The sequence below is a fragment of the Triturus cristatus genome, chromosome 9 (genome assembly GCF_964204655.1).
Source record: "Triturus cristatus chromosome 9, aTriCri1.1, whole genome shotgun sequence".
NCBI classification, from domain to species: domain Eukaryota; kingdom Metazoa; phylum Chordata; class Amphibia; order Caudata; family Salamandridae; genus Triturus; species Triturus cristatus.
In genome coordinates, this window is record NC_140592.1 from 160,371,427 (window position 1) to 160,389,807 (window position 18,381).

General features: G+C 45.2%; 1 protein-coding gene across 1 annotated transcript in view; it reads right to left on the minus strand.

Moving 5' to 3' along the window:
• Positions 1 to 9,090, minus strand: part of WNT5A (Wnt family member 5A) — a 72,592-nt gene extending 63,502 nt beyond the window's left edge. The window contains exon 1 of the mRNA XM_085624644.1: positions 8,954 to 9,090. The gene's annotated coding sequence lies outside the window, so the exon portion shown is untranslated. The remainder of the gene's footprint in view (positions 1 to 8,953) is intronic.
• Between the last annotated feature and the right edge of the window lie 9,291 nt (positions 9,091 to 18,381).

Genomic DNA, 18,381 nt, shown 5'->3' on the forward strand with positions numbered 1-18,381 from the left:
TTCAAGATTGAATCCTAATGCACTGATGAATAGCTTATTCTGTCTTCGCATGCCTTTCCTCTACCGCAGCCCTGCTCCCACACTAGAGAGCGTTGAGCTTGAACAAGACAACCTTGAAAATGTGATAACATGTACCCGTTCTGCAGGTTGTAGCTCATCCTTCTGTACATGCTTTGTTCATCAGTTTCCGAGCTGGAAAATTCCAGTCTGGGTCGGTCTTTAGGGGGTGTTGGAATTGTATATTATGTTTTACCAAGTGTTCTGAAGTCAGTCCCCTCTGTAGCATCTAAGGAGGCTAGTCTGACTGGACTCCACTCGAGCGCACTTACTAATAAATAACTTGGTTTGTATTCTCTACTGTTTTACTGACTCTTCATTTCTTGTGGAAGTCTGAGAGGTGATCGCGAGTGACCCGGGTGGCCCAATTCTGGTCACTTCCTTCACTGCTAAATGTGTACATTGGCATATTGGTGGGTTGTAGGTATTGGCATAACAGGGGTGTCCATGGCATGATGGTGCCTAACCTTGATATAATGCCTGGGCTGGCATAAATATTGGCGTATTATGAGGATCTATAGCCTGATGGTGTTGATCCAAGGTACTGCTGACACAAGCATAATATTAGTAAGTCTTAGCATAAGGTGGGTACCCAGGTCATAATGATGCCCATTGTTGCAAAATCTTATCTTATCTTATTGGTGGTTATTCCTAGCATATCCGATGTATCCTTGACTTAATGGCTCCCACCCCTTGGCGTGGTGCAGGCCCTGGCACAATGGTGGTCATTTTTGGCAAATGGTAGTCATCAATAGCATGCTATTGCTTTTCTTTTATATTATATGCAAAGGCATAATGGTAACAATGCTTAAAATAAGGAGGGATTCCATGGTGTGATGTCTCCCACCCCTAGTGTTGGAGCCCCTGCGTTAATAGTGGAATTGCTTGCAATAAAGTGGTAATAGTATGATAATGTCTACCGCAGAAAACTGGTTAACCTGGCAATTATTGGTGTTATCTGTGGAATGGTGGTGGTCACCCCCAGTATAAAGCAGGCCTTGGCATAATGGTGGACATTCTTGGTATATTATGGGCATTTATAACCTGCCGTTGCCATACTTGATGGTACCTGGCCTGGCATAATGGTGGTAATTTGTGCTATACGTTGGGAATCCATGCCAGGATGTTTCCCATTATTGAGAAAAGACCTTCTTTTTATATTGGCCGTGATTCTAGTCTTCTTCGGGCCATCCATTTGCAAGTGGTGCCCACTCTTACATAAAGTTTCTAGTCCAGGCAAAATGGTGATCATTATTTGCTTATTGGTGGCTTCAATGTAAAAGATGGTGCCCACTCCTGGCAAAATGTGGTCCCGGGCATATTGATTGGAAGTCTTAGCGTATTGATGGTTCCCACCTTTGGTATTGGTGGTCATGGCATACAGGTGAAAATGCTTTGCATAATGTGAGAATCAATTGCATGATGGCAACCACTGGCAAATGCCGCCTCTGCCATATTGATGTCAATTTTTGAAATATTGGTGTCCACCACTGAATGATGTTGCACAACCTAGTATAATGGTGGCAAAGGTATATCCGTGGCATTTACTTGCGTCTTGTTGTTGGTGTACATGACATCAGGATTCCCACGCTTGGTCTAATGTTGATCCAAACATGAAGATTCTTGGCATATTGTAGGCATCCATGGCATGAGATAGTGGCATTCATGTGTGGTAGTGGTGCATGTGAGTGTGTGATGAAAATGATCAATTGAAGTTTGACGGTCAAATATGTATTTTTGAAAAATGAAAAGATATTTGTGGCAAAACATGCTTTGTTTTATTTATTTATTTTTAAATGATAAGCTTTTGTCATTTTTTTTTCTTTTCAAAATTAAAAATGTGAATTTGATAGCAACATATGGCTATTTTCAAAAATTGATCAGCTGATATGTGATAACACATAGGTTGTGTTTATTCTAAACACAATAAAAATATTTAATTTCCGAAAATCAGCTCTTACCAAACAATACAATTAAAACAATATCTGTACAAGATTCAAACAAAAAGAAAAAAGAAAATTACGTTTTTAATCCTACTAAACACCACACTGCAGTATTTACAACAACAGCAGGCTCGCTGATTGCATTTTTTTTTATTTTCACAGCACTCGGATACTATTTTAATTCCATCCATCCACTCGGATGAAATCTTTTGCATCTTGGGTGGGGAGTGGGTGATATCTGACCTCTGCCCAAATGGACATCTGTCTAGTGATGGGCAATAAATTCCGCTCCACCAGCGGAGTTTGTAGAGTTTTGCCCAGAACGCGGAGTTTCAGCAAAACTCTCGCAGACGCTGCATGGCTGGGTTTTATCTTGCATGCAGCTCACCAGGATTAAGTTGTCAAGTGAGAATTGGATTCCTATTTTTTAGGTCTCGCCTGACCCAGCGCATGCGCTGGTCTGGCAAGAATTATTGAGAGGGCTCCAAAAAGTGCTACCAGGCCAGCCTAGAGCTACAGTGCATGTGCGGGGGAACGCGCGCCGCGCTTTACCGCGATTACTTTCACTTTCGCGGCTGCACGGCCGCTTTGATGTTTGATCGTGATCGCGATCACTTTTGCTTTCGCGGCCGCACGGCCGCTTTTCATTGCCAATAGGTCTCGCTTTTGGGACCTTATAAGTATTTAGTTATGCAACTGTTGCATGGCTAAACACTTATAAGGTCCCAAAGGCGAGACCTATTGGCTATGCCAATGCTTGTTTCAGATGGAATGGTAGCACGTGGTGAGAGTTTCTCGCCGTGAGAAAGCTGCCACCTAAGTAGAAAAAACACTTGAGCGGCTGCAAAGAAGCAACACCCTCTGGCGCACCTCATGGTGGCATTTGCGCTGATTTTGCAGTGCTGGACAAGCTCCCGGCACTAAAAATCAGCGTGATGTGTCGATTCTCCCCACTCAATGAACTCTGAGGAATCTCACTGAATTTTTATGCAACTCCGCAAGTTCCACCCACCCCTACATCTCTCATGGTCGTGGGCAGGAGGTTGCAAGGAGAAAAGACAGGTCAAGTTGACCTCTCTGGGCAGCAAGTTGTGACAAGAACAAGTCAAGTTGGCCTCTCCCTTAAATAACATAAACCATCTGTGAGGTAAACCCCTGCTCCAATCGTGTGCTGTCTCTACCCCTACTTGGCCAAAGAATCGCAAGAGTAGGGTACCTCTAGCCTAGTGTTCCTACCCCTTTTCAGGATCAGCTCTTTTAATTCTGTTGAATTAATGTGGTACATGTGCTGTGCATACTTGTAAGGTCTTCAGAAACTGAGTGTAAGCGGTGCTGTATGAGATGCAAAATGTGCCTAATTCTATTGTACTACTGAGATTGCAAGATTTTTATGTATAGTTTTTTTTCCGAACCTGCCCTTCCCTTAAGAGCTTTAGTCAAAACTGTGCTTGATCGAAGACTAATCCTGTGGTCTTCGTCTTGAGTCGTTCTAATGCTTTCCATGGAAGAGCTAGTGTGGCCTTTACAACCACTTATAAGTGAGTGGATTGGGAAGAGGCAACTATTGTAACCTTTACCCACAACACTTGACCTTACTTTCTTAGTACCACTGGCCCTTTGGAGGGTTTTATCCTTGTTAATGTTGCCTTTTCTTGTTCCTCTTGTTTCTGTCCCGCAAGGAATGTTGCTGCATGTCCTTGTCTATAATACTGCTGTGACAGCTTACCTTGTTGTGGTTGATCCACGGCTTTGTTTTTAAACAACACTAGTGCTGTGGGGAGGGGAGAAGGTGGACATAGCATTGAGCTTTGGGGATTTTCACATGACTCTTGACAAAGGTGATTGGATTAGAGAGTTTAAAGGGTGTGGAGCACTTGTGGTCATGCTACAAAATGGTAGGGACCACTGAGACAGCACTGTACGGGTAGAGGACACATGCAACGAGATCAGTGGGTGATCAGGGTATATTCACCCGACCATATACCAAGTGCTCAATGAAGCAGCTGCAAGCATGGCTGGCTTTAGAGCTGGTGGCGCCTGGTGCCACAATCATTTTTGGCAGCCCAATTACCACCTGACCACCTCCTCGGATTCTTTCACTACCACCGGGCAAAAGTGTCTCTCATCTCTTCAATCCTAAGTTATTGCTAAATGCATCGCCCCCTACACAGGTCAGTGCCCAGTGTGGCCGCACCAGTCACCCTGCCCTAAAGCCGGCCGTGGCTACAAGCAGGGATGCTGTTTAAATAGTTTCTCTGTGCATGCAGGGAGATGCCCTGCCCATGGAGGCACATTCCTGCTGGGAACTGTCCGGGGCATTTGCACTGGTCCACACCAGCTCCCACCTCAAATGCCGAGGACACCCCAGAGTAAGCGCTTGCATGCTCAAGGTGCACCTAGAGGCCTCAAACCACCCATTTGTGCACACATGAACATTCCACAGAACAGGTGTCTGCTGGCAATGCTCTAGATTTGGTCTGGAACTTCCAGCTTCCTCGCCATGCCTACGCAGACATTGCAAAGTGCATGTATATGTGCTCATGGTACACCAGAGACCACCTCCAGCCCAACACAGGGTGGTGCTCCAGTACTATGCGTGGTCACTAAATACTCTGGGGCACTGGCAGGGCCAGATCGAGAACCCAAAGCAGCCCTGGCAAATTTTGTTAGACCTGCCCCCATGCGGTGCATAGCGATCAAGTGCAATAAGCGAGCCTGATCACGACAGAGGGGTTTGGGAGAATCTCTCCCCAAGAAAGTTTGGGAAGAAATTGCATAAATTGTGCATTCTACAACATATCTTTCATTATATATTCATTGTATTCGTTTTTAAAGCATAGTAAATGATGACCTTACACTGCACCAATCTTTTTAGGGCTCTTCAATGATTCCCTCACTATCACCCTCCAACAGTGCCTATCATCTCTCCATAGCTCCTCTCTCACATGCACAGTATTTTATTTGTTTTATAGCACCTTTCATACAAGTGTAGGGTGTCTGAGCATTTTACATCCCAAACACATTGAGACAATGAATCATACATGTGTAAATCAGTGCATAGAAAATGTTACATAAGACAAAGGGGACTACAAGGTGTACGATTCACATGTCTTCCATACTGGTAGGAATGTTTTAAGAGAACTTGGCCAGGAGAAGCACAAACTCAGGATTCATAATGTAACACAGTGGTTAGGGGTTTACAGTACTTATACACATGTATTTCTACCCAAACAACCCCTATTTAGCAAAATTAGGATAATGAAAAACTGGCACAAAAAACATAACTTTCTAACCTAGATTATGATTGTGATTTATGAACTGCACAGTAACAAAAGGATCCCTGTGACAAAAGCAGCAACCCACTGAGCTATGCACATAAAATACTGTTCTTTGATCTGTATAGTGCACGCTCTTTGCAGCAGGCATATTAACCCTCTGTGCTACCTTCGATGAGTCATAACTGCCACTAGACAAAACTCCCATCTCTCAGGTACATTAATCACTACAGTTATCTTGGCACCTTTATTGTTTCCTAAAAACTGTTGGATATAGGAGGAACTCTGCAGGGCTTTTAAACTGCTGTAAAACCAGACCCCAGTAACAAAAGTGCACCCCACACTTCCAGCCCCAAGGGAAACGCTGATGCCCAGTAGGGCCAGACCGGACTGGCATACAGTGTCTAAGACGCTGGGACACTAGAACTCAAGTATAACTTGTGCAGAGGGTACACCCCCCACTAGGTTCCACACCATGCAAACATACATCTGTATCGAGGTCATGTGTAAGCTGATGATGCCCTTACACCTGCATAACTCCCTTGTGAAGTGCCTGAGTGCTCTGGTGGGCATATTTGGCACTATTCACCCCCTCTTTCGGTGCGGCACCTAAAGATCCACACAGGACTTCTGCTCACGGCCACCCATGGGATGTCGAGGGGAAGCCACATCCATAGTGCAGGATACACTGCAGTGCCCACTTCCTCATCGAGAGCTAAACCCACACCCTTGTTTGTCTGTGCGGGAATCGTTGTGAAATAAACTTAAGTATTATCGTAGCCTTTATTACCTATTGTGGGAAGACACAAAAAATAACTGCAGTGGGCTGGCCATTCTGCAAAAATCACATGAAATTAGGGAAAACGACGAGAACTTACTTTTGCACCATATTTCAGAACGGCCCTCTACATAGAAGAAGAAGCAGTAGGCGTGGGTAGAACAGATCCACAGGAGGTCACAACTAGACACTCCATGATCGCTTCTGCTCTTTTGATGGGTTACCACAAAGCCGGCCCCCATGACAGATTTTTAAGATAACTACATTTATCTAAATGGGGATATGCTGAAAATCTGGCATGGATCCCACCCTCCAGGACAGACTTTGGAGACATTGGTTTACCATATGTTTATCTTACTTAATTTCTTCTTTATAGCGCCTGATATCCTTCTGGCCACTTTGATGCTAGTGATAGGCATTCACACGCAGCATTTGTGTTTATGGTTTTATTACGGTGCACATACCTTCAGAGGAACTGGCAGCCAAACTTCCAAAGTGTCCAAGGAGCAGGAAACGTAAGCTGAGCCCCCAGACACTTTAAACGCACCATAAACTCGTCCCCACTAAAATGCGCCGGGCCCTATGCAAGTAGCTGCATGTGTTTTTTTACTATGTGTACTGGTGTTCAATTAGCATAACACAAACACAAGGAGCACGTTATATATTCAAGGGGTGACTGAGGCCAGAGCTGCCGATTTGGGAACTAGTTTGGAGTCTCGGCGTAGGCTCACCATCCTGTGATTCTGGGAAAATCGCTCAATCTCCCCATGCCTACAAAAAAAAATGACAGTGTCCTCCTGTAATGTAACTTGTGCTCATGTAAAGCGCTCCAATACATTCGGCTCGAGTTAGCGCTATACAAAACTGCAAAAGAAAACAAACGTACTTGCCACCCGTTCAAGTATACTCATGTAGGGAGGGTGATGTGCTAAATGAGCGCATACTTAGGTATAGTATGCAGGGATGGTGACGTGGCTGATATCTTTCGAGAGATGAGTGGCGGATGGATCGTCTATGGCGTCCCAAACCTACTCCACGTGCCTTTCCTAAAAATGGACGCCACCTGGGAATATGGAAGGGAATCCGTGCCTCGTGGTTACATTGCTGACCCTGCAACCCTGGGGTCGTAAATCTCATCCGGGTATTGCAACTGCCTCTCACATCTTGTAATTCGGTGCGAACCGATTGAGACGCATGAACCTTTTTGTACACACTATGCAAATATATCTCTGACAGAGGAAAGCACTGTGCGGTGTGCTGCCTAGCCCAGGTACATATGCCATGCCTCGCTGCCCACTGGACTGTTAGTGCATATGCCATGCCTCGCTGCCCACTGAACTGTTAGTGCATATGCCATGCCTCGCTGCCCACTGGACTGTTAGTGCATATGCCATGCCTCGCTGCCCACTGAGCGGTTTTCTGTGGTCTGTTTTAAACAGGACCCAAACTCCATACTGCTGCTGCATTATAAATGTTGCTTCAACTTGATCCCGTGTTCCACGGGTGACGTGTGCGCTACATCTAGAGGGAAAATGTAATTCCTATACCGTAATAAAATAAGTAAATAAAAAATATAATTAACGCTTTCATACAGTTTTACGGAGACAAAATGTGACAATGGGAAAAGATGGGGCGGCCTTCCAACACCTTTTAAGCTGCCCTTCTAAAATGTAATTTAAAAAAAAATAATAATCACATCTAAAACGACTGACATAAACTCTAAAAGATAACCCATCCTGGTCATAATGCTGTGTATCTCTCACATTACACCGGAATATTTCGTCTTATGTTTTTTAGAACCCCCAACGACACACAAGCCCAAATGGACGGACTGACTGTCGATACCCTCACAAAGCCGAAAAAAGGACATGTGTGTAGCATGCCTCAGGTTCAAAACTAGGACGCGGCGTTTCACCTTTCACCATTATTACACGGAATCTCCGATGTCTATCGCGATAGACAACCACTTTAGGAGGTCAAGCGTTGGCGGGAAAAAACATTCACTAGCGTTCCAATTGCGTCACTACTATGCCAAACGCACATTGCGTGCCTCGGTGCGCATGTTTGCACACATTCAACTGGCACTAAATTCCTCCCGTCCGCAGTTTCACGCAAATGAGCCTCGACGCATCTCCGATCGCCTCTTTGCATCGTAATTGCGTTTATACGGCGAGTCGTGTTATAGTGAATGTCGTTAACAAAAGTGTCCCCTGTTGCCCATATTGTTGAGCTGTTTTCTATTCAAAATTGCAGTTTAGATTATAAAACGTCATTACACAACATTTTAATTTAGGATAAATATTACGTAATATACGCGTGAGTATTCACTACACCACCTCTGCGGTTGACTTTTTTTTGCCCATTTTTTTGTCGAAAGTTTGACCCTTTACACGAATAACTTAGTTTTGTACACATTGAATCAGACCATAATACACACGAGTTCTGTTGAAGAACCGCCTTTATTATTCCGTTTTCGTGTATTTGCTCGAGACAATTATGTCATTGTGTTAAGGTTTAGTTTTTAGTGGGAAATGTAGATATAGGTAAAATTACAAAAAAGGGCGTCCCTTTTCTCCTGCTACTTTTGCCCACCTCACGGTAATCCCGCCAGACACGTCAGGGTTCGAGTGCCTGTAACACCGGGTAAAAGACGTAACCCCACCAGGCAGCCCAGGTAAGCGGCGTGCCCGTAATCCACCACATGTAAAGAATTTGCCGATACCTGCACACTGCACGTCAATAAACGAGGTGCAGGTAACACCACCAGGCACTTCAGTAAAGGACGAGCCGATAACCTCACCGAAGGTAAACGACGTACCGATAACCTCACACCAGGTAAACGAACGACGTGCTGGTAACACCACCAGGCACAATTGGTAAACGACTGCCAGGTAACTCACCCGAGGTAAATGACGTGCCGGTAACCACACCGTCGCTGCAGAGAACCTCACCGTAGGTAAACGACGTGCCGGTAGCCCACCACACGTAAAGGACGTGCCGGCCCGGCAATCCCACCCTGCACGTCAGAAAACGACGTACCCCTAACCCCACTGGGCACGCCAGGTAAAAGCGCGGGGTGCACTTGGCGACGCTTCCCCCCAGAGGTGGGCAGGGACCCGCCCGAGAGAGTAGACGTGGGAACCGTCCCTCAAACACCTCGGCGCCGTTCACACCCCAGGTGGCATCGGTGCATTCTGTGAAAGGCAAACTCACGCCACATAAAGCGCGCGTTTATGGCGTTTGCTGACCGTGGCATTTCAATGACATCGTTTGGGAAACTGTTGCCGGGGGCGAGGGCATGGCCGCACCTCTGTCTCTGGTAGAAAGCCACACGGAGCCGTAAAACATGGGAGGGCAGCTTAGTTATCTTTAATGGGGCCACCAACTTCAGTTCTTTACACCCACGCCTGCCTCTTTAAAAATCACTAAGAACGAGTTCCTAGCGTTCAAATGCTTGATGACGTGTGGTGGGGATGTAAGACCAGTTTTAAAAACATTTCCCTTGAAGGTTCATTTAACAGAGAACAAGCTAACTAGATAGGCCAGCAATGGAGGAATTTCCAGTTGACCAGTTACTAGTGTTTTTGTCTTCATCCAGGTGCGGAATGTGCATTGGACTCTATATGACCATTGGGGGGAAAATTGAATTTCTACATATAAAATAAAAAAAACAGCTGATCAGCAATCCTTACATTACACAAATTGAACCAGCAATCAACTGTAACTATGAATTGCAATTCACCTGATGATTAAAAAAACGTATACCAGCGGTCGTAGCAAATATAAACCATTCGCAACTGGCGAACTGGATATTCCGCCAGCAACCATTAAGGCAGTTAAAACTTTAAAAGTAAAGATGCTTGGGTGCAGGAGTCCTCTGGGGGGGAGACACCCCCACAGGGCATGGAGATTGCGTTAGGAGGACATTCCCAGGAGAGGTGGCAATGCCCAAGAACAGACAGTTGTCGCGGGTGCATAAAATGCTAATTGCTGCAGAAAGGACAGGCAACGAAGGCGTAGGAGTCGGGCGATTGCTGCTTTTTAGTGCCCGCTGTATTGGCCCAGGACAATGCAGGGCTATAAAGCCTGGCAGGGCTGGCCGGGGTTGGCTGCCATCAGTGGGGCTGGTAATCACAGTCTGCGCGGCGGCTTCCTGCTAATTACAGACTGCCCAGAGGCGTGTGATGGGGAACAAAAGGCAGGCATGCTGCAGACATCCTGGGATCAGCCGAATGTACCCCACCCCGCCCAGATGACTCGGGGGTTCCTGTTGGCTGAACCCTGACGGGGTGAAAGGAGCCAGCCCGGCAATCCTTCAGTGCCAAACCACCTTACCCACCCTGCTGCAGTTTCCGTTCAAAGCAGGGCATCTATCGTCCATTTAAGGTTAAATGATAACATTTCAATCAAACAAAACTCAAGTATGACTTTTGTCGCCGCAAAAACATGACAAAAGCGGTGGTTGGCATTTGTCAACTTTTAAAATCCAGAATGCGGGAGGTTTGTCACAAACGCTGCGTATTTGAGTAGTCTGTAGTGGGAGTGTGCGTCACACGCGCCGTGGATATACACAGCGGCCAACCTGCTCCTCTGATTTTACCTTAAAACGCAAATTGAGCTTATCGTCGTGCGTTTATAAACGGTTTTTTCATACCTTTCCACCTACGTTTATTTGTCGAAGTCCACCGTGGGCATGATGGCACAACCTTTGGGTGTTACCCATCCCTAAAGTTTCTCCACATGCTAACTGCTCAAGCCCTTCAGCTCACTGAGCATGTTGGTGTGTTTTCTTACATGTTGCGTGTCTGTCTGTGATTGAAGGCTCAGGGTTCGCCTGTTCGTTTTAATGTGACTTCATCGCGCTGTTTTTATGTCTACTTATAAACAGCTTACTATTGTGTTCCCAAAAACTAATACATGCTTAGGGGGGCTTTTGCTCAGCAAGCTTCATCCTTTGGCTAGGTAAACTGTCATTCATATTTTGTTTCCTCCCACCACAGCATTCAGCACGAGGCAGCGGTCAGCTCACTTCTCCCATTGGCTCCCTTGGCTTTGAGTGACTGCATGGTCAGCGCACAGCGCTCACACCCGCCTTCAAATAGTTCCCCTTTCTTCAGTGTCAAAGCCAGTTCAAAGTCTGCTTTTTAGATTTTCCTTTAATACAATACCGGCTATTTATTTTGCCTGCACATTGTTGACTAATTAGTTGGGGATTTATTGTTACCCGCATATTTAGGCTGCTGTTATATAGTGTTGTGTGGCATTGTAACATTGTGTCTGCCGGAGATGTGAGTGCTTCGTTAGGCTGTGGTTTATTCTTGTCTCTGTCACGAACAATAATACTATAACATTGCACAGGGTAGCTGGAAGGCAGGAAACATCACTAGTGAAACAGCCACATCACTGAAATGTTTTTTTTTAAATTTGCTTGTAAGGATTAAGGTGGACATGTTAAGGGGGCAGTAGATTTAATTTTCCCTTATTGTTGTGACATATGCTTTCAATTTGAAAGTAATGACCAGCACAAGCCTGTCAAGGTCCGAACTTTTGTGTTTGCCAATGCTTGTTTTACTAGTTTATAGCTCAAAACATCAACGATCAGCAGGGGGGCACAACTGCTGTAAAGGACTTACAAGTACAGACACATTGATGGGGAAAATAATCTAATACTGAATATTCTGTCCTAGGAACTGGTTGGGTTGACCAGGGGAAGAAAACATGGCACAGCAATATAGAGATATGGCAAAGGCTCCAGATGTGCCGATGGCCAACAACAGATGTGCAGCAGGGGACAGCCAGCTTTTGACTAGAGCTAAACACGTGCAACTAAGCCTTGTCCACAGTGACATGGCTGAATGTGCCCTTTTCAACAGGAAAGAGATTCACACTCCAAGGTTGTACAAGCGAAATTCAAAATTTCAGAGCACATACCCAAAACTTCCCTTTACATCTTTGAAAGTATTTATGATCATTTACCTGCCAAATGTGAGGAAAGCGACAATTTATCAGTGTTACATATCTAATATATTGCTAAAAGTAAGACTAGATCCATCTGGTGAAAAGGGGCCAGATAAGTCTCAGATCGGCCCAACGCTAGGTGTGGCAGATACTGTACCATCATTTATATGTTATTGACAACAAATTTGACACATGAAGAAGGGCAGAAATAGATTATTTGTAGGGAACAGTAGTGTTGCCTGCGTTTAAGGCAGTTTAAATGAAATAATGCATATCAGATATTGTAAGCACCACAGTGAATATGACAACACTCTACCTTCACATATTTGCTGCTGTTAGGTTGTGAGCAGTAACAAACTGTTCATTAAATGAAATAATAAGGTTAGCTTGTATATTTTGACTATATATCAATTTACTAAAAAAGACACTAACAAACTGAGTTATAGCTCTGGCTCAAATGCCCAAAACCACTGAAATTCACTAGTTATCTTTATCAACATGCACAATAGGGGACATGACTTCTGCTACCCACCGTGTTGTTCTCCTAATAGCTCTTAGGTTTGGTTAGAAATGGGGTCTTTGGCTGGCAGAGGTATGCACCCTGTTCAAGTATGGACCCTCACCCTAATCAGGGTACGTGTAGTAGTACACACTACAAGTTTACCTGTGCTCACCCTCTGGTAGGTTGGCACAGAGCAGTAAGGCTGAAGTAAAGAGGCAATGCGTGAAGTACACACACACACACCACACACACACTGAAAACACCACAAAAGTACTCCACACCCGTTTCAGAAAAATAGCCAATATTTATCTGAGTGAAACAAGAACAAAACAACAAAAATCCAACATACACATGTCAAGATATACATTTTAAAGATTAAATAAAAAATGCAGTGATTAGAAGTCTATAGTTCCCACTGGGGCCATCTGGTTGTGCTTCAGTACCTTGGTGGCTGTGTAAGCTAAAAGCATGATATCGGAAACTAAGGACACAGTGTTGCTCAGTAGAGGTGAGGTGTCGCGGGTGGAGGTGAGGCGTCGGTTCCTTAAGGCGGTGCAGGGTCGTTGAAGCTCTGGCTGCTCCGGGAAGACGCGATCAACAGATAAGATGATGCATCGGTTGCGGGCATAAGACCTCGGTTCCAGATGCAGCATCATTTTTGAGAGCGTGGTGTGTCGATTTCTCGTTGTCGTAGTTGAACCGCTGGGCCCAAGGCCTTGCATCGATCAGGAGTCACACAGGACTGTGGATGTGTCGAAGTCAGGACAGGGCACCACAGACGTCGGTGGTGTGGTGTCGAGACTCATGCTGCAGCAGTTTTTTGGAGGCGATGCGGCAAGTTCGAAGCTGCATTGAAGTCACTGTCATTGAGCTGCACACCTGATGTGCGGTGTAGACTGCTTCGTTGCAGGCAGCAGCAAAGTGTCGATTTCACAGAAAAGCGACTGTTTCCCACTGACGCTTCGGCATCGATTTTTTGTTAACTGCACCAAAATTCACATCCAAGGGTACAGGACATGTTTTGGCACCACTTAGCAGGTCAGGATTCCCAGCAGAGGAGCCCAGGCGCTGGTTGCAAGATGTAGGTGAAGTCTTTGATGTCCCTGAGACTTCAGCAACAGAAGGCAATCTCAGTCAAGCTCTTAGAGAACCTTAGGAAGCAGGATGCAGAGAGTGAAGTCCAGTCCTCTCACTCCCAGGCAAGAAGCAACAGACCAACACAGCAAAGCAAGCAGCAACGTGGCAGTCCCTCCTGGCAGCTCAACAGCTCTTCTTCCTGGCAGAAAATCCTCAATCCAGAAGTGTTCTGAGTATATGGTGTCAGAGGTCCAGTACTTATACCCATATTAGCCTTTGAAGTAGGGAGACTTCGAAGGAAGGTCTTTATAGTGCACAAGACCCTGTCCTTCTTTGCCCTGGCTCCAGGCACACTACAGGTGGGTAGGCAGTTATTTGTGTGGGGACAGGCTCAGCCGTATTCAGGTACAAGTGTCAACTCCTCCAACCACTCTAGCTCAGGAAGACCCATCAGCCTGGTGATGGGCCATCAGAATATGCAGGGTACACCTCAGCTCCCTTTCTGTGTTACAGTCTAAGGTAAATTCACTAAGCTGTCACCTTGAGCCAGACGTGTATTTTAGGGGCAGACAGAAGCACAGAATGGTTAAAGTAAGAGAATGCCAACTTTCTAAAAGTGGCATTCGCAGACCTGCAATTTAAAAACCAACTTCACTAAAAGATGTGTTTGTAAATTGTGACTCCAGAGACACCAAACCCCAATTTTCTATCTCTTCCTAATCGGAAGATACACTTGTAAAGTGTTACAAGGCAGCCCGAATAATAACCTATGGGACAGATAGGCCTAGCTGTAGTGAACAACTACTAATTCAGCAGTTTTCCACTACCATGACATTTAAAACCCCAAAGTATATGCTCTACCTTTTCAATATACTGCACCCTGCCCATGGCGCTACCTAGAGCCTACTGTTAGAAATGGGGGTCTCTAGTTGGCAATGGCTGGCCACTGTCCAAGTAGGGACCCTTCTTCCTAAGTCAGAGTAAGCGGGCTACACCCTTTGATAACCCCTGCTCAACCCTGTGGTAACGTAGCATGAGCATTTGGGCTTATCTCAGAGGCAGTATGTGAAGCATTTATGACCATACACAGTAACACAGTGAAGAACCCTACAAAGGGACACCACAAAAGTAGTTATGAAAAATAATTATCTTTATATATAGACTTAACACAAGACCAATAACAGTAAAAAGCCACAGTACTAGAAAATAGGTTTACTCTTAAAATGCTGCAAAAATAGTTCAAAGTGTGCAAAGACGAGTTCAGTTCAAGGCAGTGGTCTCTGCGACCCTTGTACTCACAAGATACCTGGATTCTGTAGCAAAGCAACAAAAATGTCGCTAAGGAGTTGTAGCGATGATTTTCCTTACGCTAACCAGCGATGCATTGAATCCTTGCCTTAAGTGAGGATGATGCGCTGGTTTGTGGGCAGGACAAAGCGACAAACTTCTGCACGCTAAGCCGGTGATGCGATAAAATCCTTGCCGCGAAGGGAGGATGATGCGCCGAGCCTGTTGCGTGTGCGATCTTGTTGCGATGAAAGAAAATGGCACTCTGCGAGGAAGAGACGATCCGGATGCGATGCGATGAAAATGGTGAACACTCGGCGTCTGCTCTGCGATGTCGTGAAGCGATGAACTCGATGCGATGATCTTTGGTTAGCGAGCGTTTTGAGGCCCGTAAACATGCAATGTAATAATCTTCGGGTTAGCGAGCATTTGGCAGCCCGCAGACAGGTGATGCGATGATCTTGGGTTAGCGAGCACTTTCAGGCCCGCAAACATGCAATGCAATAATCTTCGGGTTTGCGAGCGTTTGACAGCCCGCAGACAGGTGATGCGATGATCTCCGGTAGCGAGCACTCGACGGCAGCAGAGCGACGAGTTTCCTTGCAGGAGGCTGGTGCTGGAGTCTGATGTGCCCGAGACTCCTGCAGGAAGCTAGCTCTCTTCTAGCCCTTGGGTGATTGCTGTAGCAAAAATAAAAGTTCCTTCAAAGTCCTTTTCCTCTTCTTCCAAGTCCAGTAGTAACCACTGCAGGCCAGTCCAAGAAACAGCACACAAGCACAAGGACAGTCCTTCTCCTGCAGATTCCTTCAGTTACAGGAACAGAGGTTCTTCTTGTTGTCCAGGAGCAATGCAAATTGTAGGGGTTTCAGCACAGATATTTATACCCCAAAAGTCTTTGTTCTTAGAAGCTACAAGTCACTGAACCCAGCCAGAACCAGTTCTGCCCAGCCCTGGAGCACTTTGTTTACCAGGCTGCAGCCTTCCTTTCAGAAAGAGGGGGTCTGCCATCAGACACACAGTGGGAGGTGGAGTCAGCATTCACCTTGTCAGGCACAGCCCTATTCAGGTCCAGGAGCTACCCCTCCCCATACTCCAATGTAGATCTCTCTATTCAACCCAGGCATGACTCAGCCTGCCCTGTCCCTCCAAAACCAGACAGCCAATACACATAAAAGCAGAGCCCACTGGAAGGCTTAGGCAAGAACATACCTACTTTCTAAAGGTGGCATTTTCAAACACAGAATTAAAAATAAACTTCACTAAAAGATGTATTTTAATATTCTGAGCTCAGGCATACTAAATTCGTTTTTCTACCATGTTCTGTGGGTCAGTTAGGACTATAGAATGTAATAGCCAAACCTCCTATTCTGGCCTATGGAGAACAGGTAGCCTTACAGTAGTGATAAACGAAATTGGGTGTAATTCACTTCCAGGACATGCTACACACATCAGAGCATGTCCTACCTTACACATACAATGCACCCTACCACAGGGGTGGCTTACATGATGCCAAGGGAAGGTTCAGGGGCTGGGAAGTGGGTGCACCTCACAGCCAAGTTGGCAGTTCTAGACTGCATGAAGACACTGCAGTGGCAGGTCTGAGACACACTTTACAAGCTGCTTCTGTGGGTGGCGCAAACCAGCGCTGCAGGCCCACCAGCAGCATTTGGTTTACCAGCCCTGGGCACACACAGGCCACTCTACTAGGGACTAAGAGGTAAACCAAATAAGCCAATCATGGATATACCAATTCACATGTCATCTTTACACAGGGAGCATTCGTGCTGAGGCACTGAATGGCAGTGGCACAACGCCCAGAGCATCTATCACCAGCAAAACCAGAGGAGACAACAGCGAAATATGGAAGGGAGACCCACGTCAATGGTGCCAGGTCTAACATCTACCTTAGGTGTGCCTTATATCTAGTAAATGGGAAGGGTTGGGCCTTGCAAGTAGGTGAACTTGCCAGGTTGACATGGCAGTTTAAACTGCACAGACAGGCTCTGCAGTGGCTGGCCCGAGTCAAGTTTGAAGGGCTACACATGTGGGTGGCACAATCAGTGTTGCAGGCCCACTAGTAGTATTTGATTTACAGGCCCTGGGCACATGTGGTGCACTGTACTAGGAACTTATCAGTAAATCAAATATGCTAATTATGGAGAAACCAAATACCACTACATTTTAGACACAGCACATGCACTTTAGCACTGGTCAGCAGTGGAAAAGTGCCCAGAGTGATAAAACCAGCAAAAATTTAGTTCAGCACACAATCAAAAACAAAAGGTCAGAAGCAAAAAGACAGGGGAACCACACCAAAAGATGCCAGGTCTAACAGTTTGATTCTATGTGCTTGGCAAATTCATGTTTGGAGTATGGCTGTTGGCCAAAGTTATGGTGTTTGTTGTGTTCATCTCTTTAGAGACTCTCCCACTAACCTGGACTATGAAACTTACCTTGCATTTCCACTAACCATGGGATGTCTGAAACTAGGACAATTTCTGTCCTGTTGATTGATTCAATGAGTTGTTTGGCCTTGCTATATTAGTTATATTGTTTGCTTTTATACTTCCATAAGGTTGTTACTTTTTTAATCTTACTCTCCCAATGATGACACCTTCAACTGATGCAATCTGTGTTGAAACATTAACAAATCATTGAGCTTTAGCTCACACGTACAATAATCCTAAGAAGAGGGAGTCAGTAGGGAAATGAAAAGCCTCTATGCAGCCACTGCATTCTTTTAACCATGTGCTTTTTTCCTTCACCCATGTGCACATGATAATCAATTGAGGACTGCAACATCACCTATTCACTTTTTGTAGCAACCACCTTTGTTTCTTAAATTATATATATATATGATATATACGTGATCAAGACCTGCTGAGGCCGAAACGCGTCATGGCGGAACAATGAGTTAATAAACTTATTTGCACCAGCAAAATTGGAGTCCGTTCCTGATTCTTCCATGTACAAAGGGAATCCAAACAATAAAGGAGATATATATATCTATCACTGCTATATATTAGCGTTTCTTATTACATGCTGTTAAGTCTTAGAGGGGGTTTAGGTCTTAATTCAAGAGCAGCCAATCATAGAACTTGTAGAGAATGTGAACATTTAAATTGTAAGAGTAGTAACAATACTAAGCATTACACGTCTGGGTCAGAAGCAGGACTTTCAGGACAAGGAAGGTGGAGTCCGAATATACGCACCTCATATATATTTAGAAGATGCATGGAAACTTCCCATTGTTTCCAGCTTTTTGGTCTGATATATAGTTTGTCACCCAGCCTGCACTTTTTGTGGTTCTCCTTCTCGATCCTCTTTTCCACTTAGTTTCCTTCACATATTGGATTTCTGTGTTTTCCTTGTTACTTGTCTCTGCTGTTCCAGAGAGACAGCTTTTTACTCTTTCACTGAATGCTCTTACCAAGTGTGAGAAAGTGGTTTATTAGTTGGGGTGGATTGGTGTCCACCAACAATATTTAAGTCACTATCCTGTTA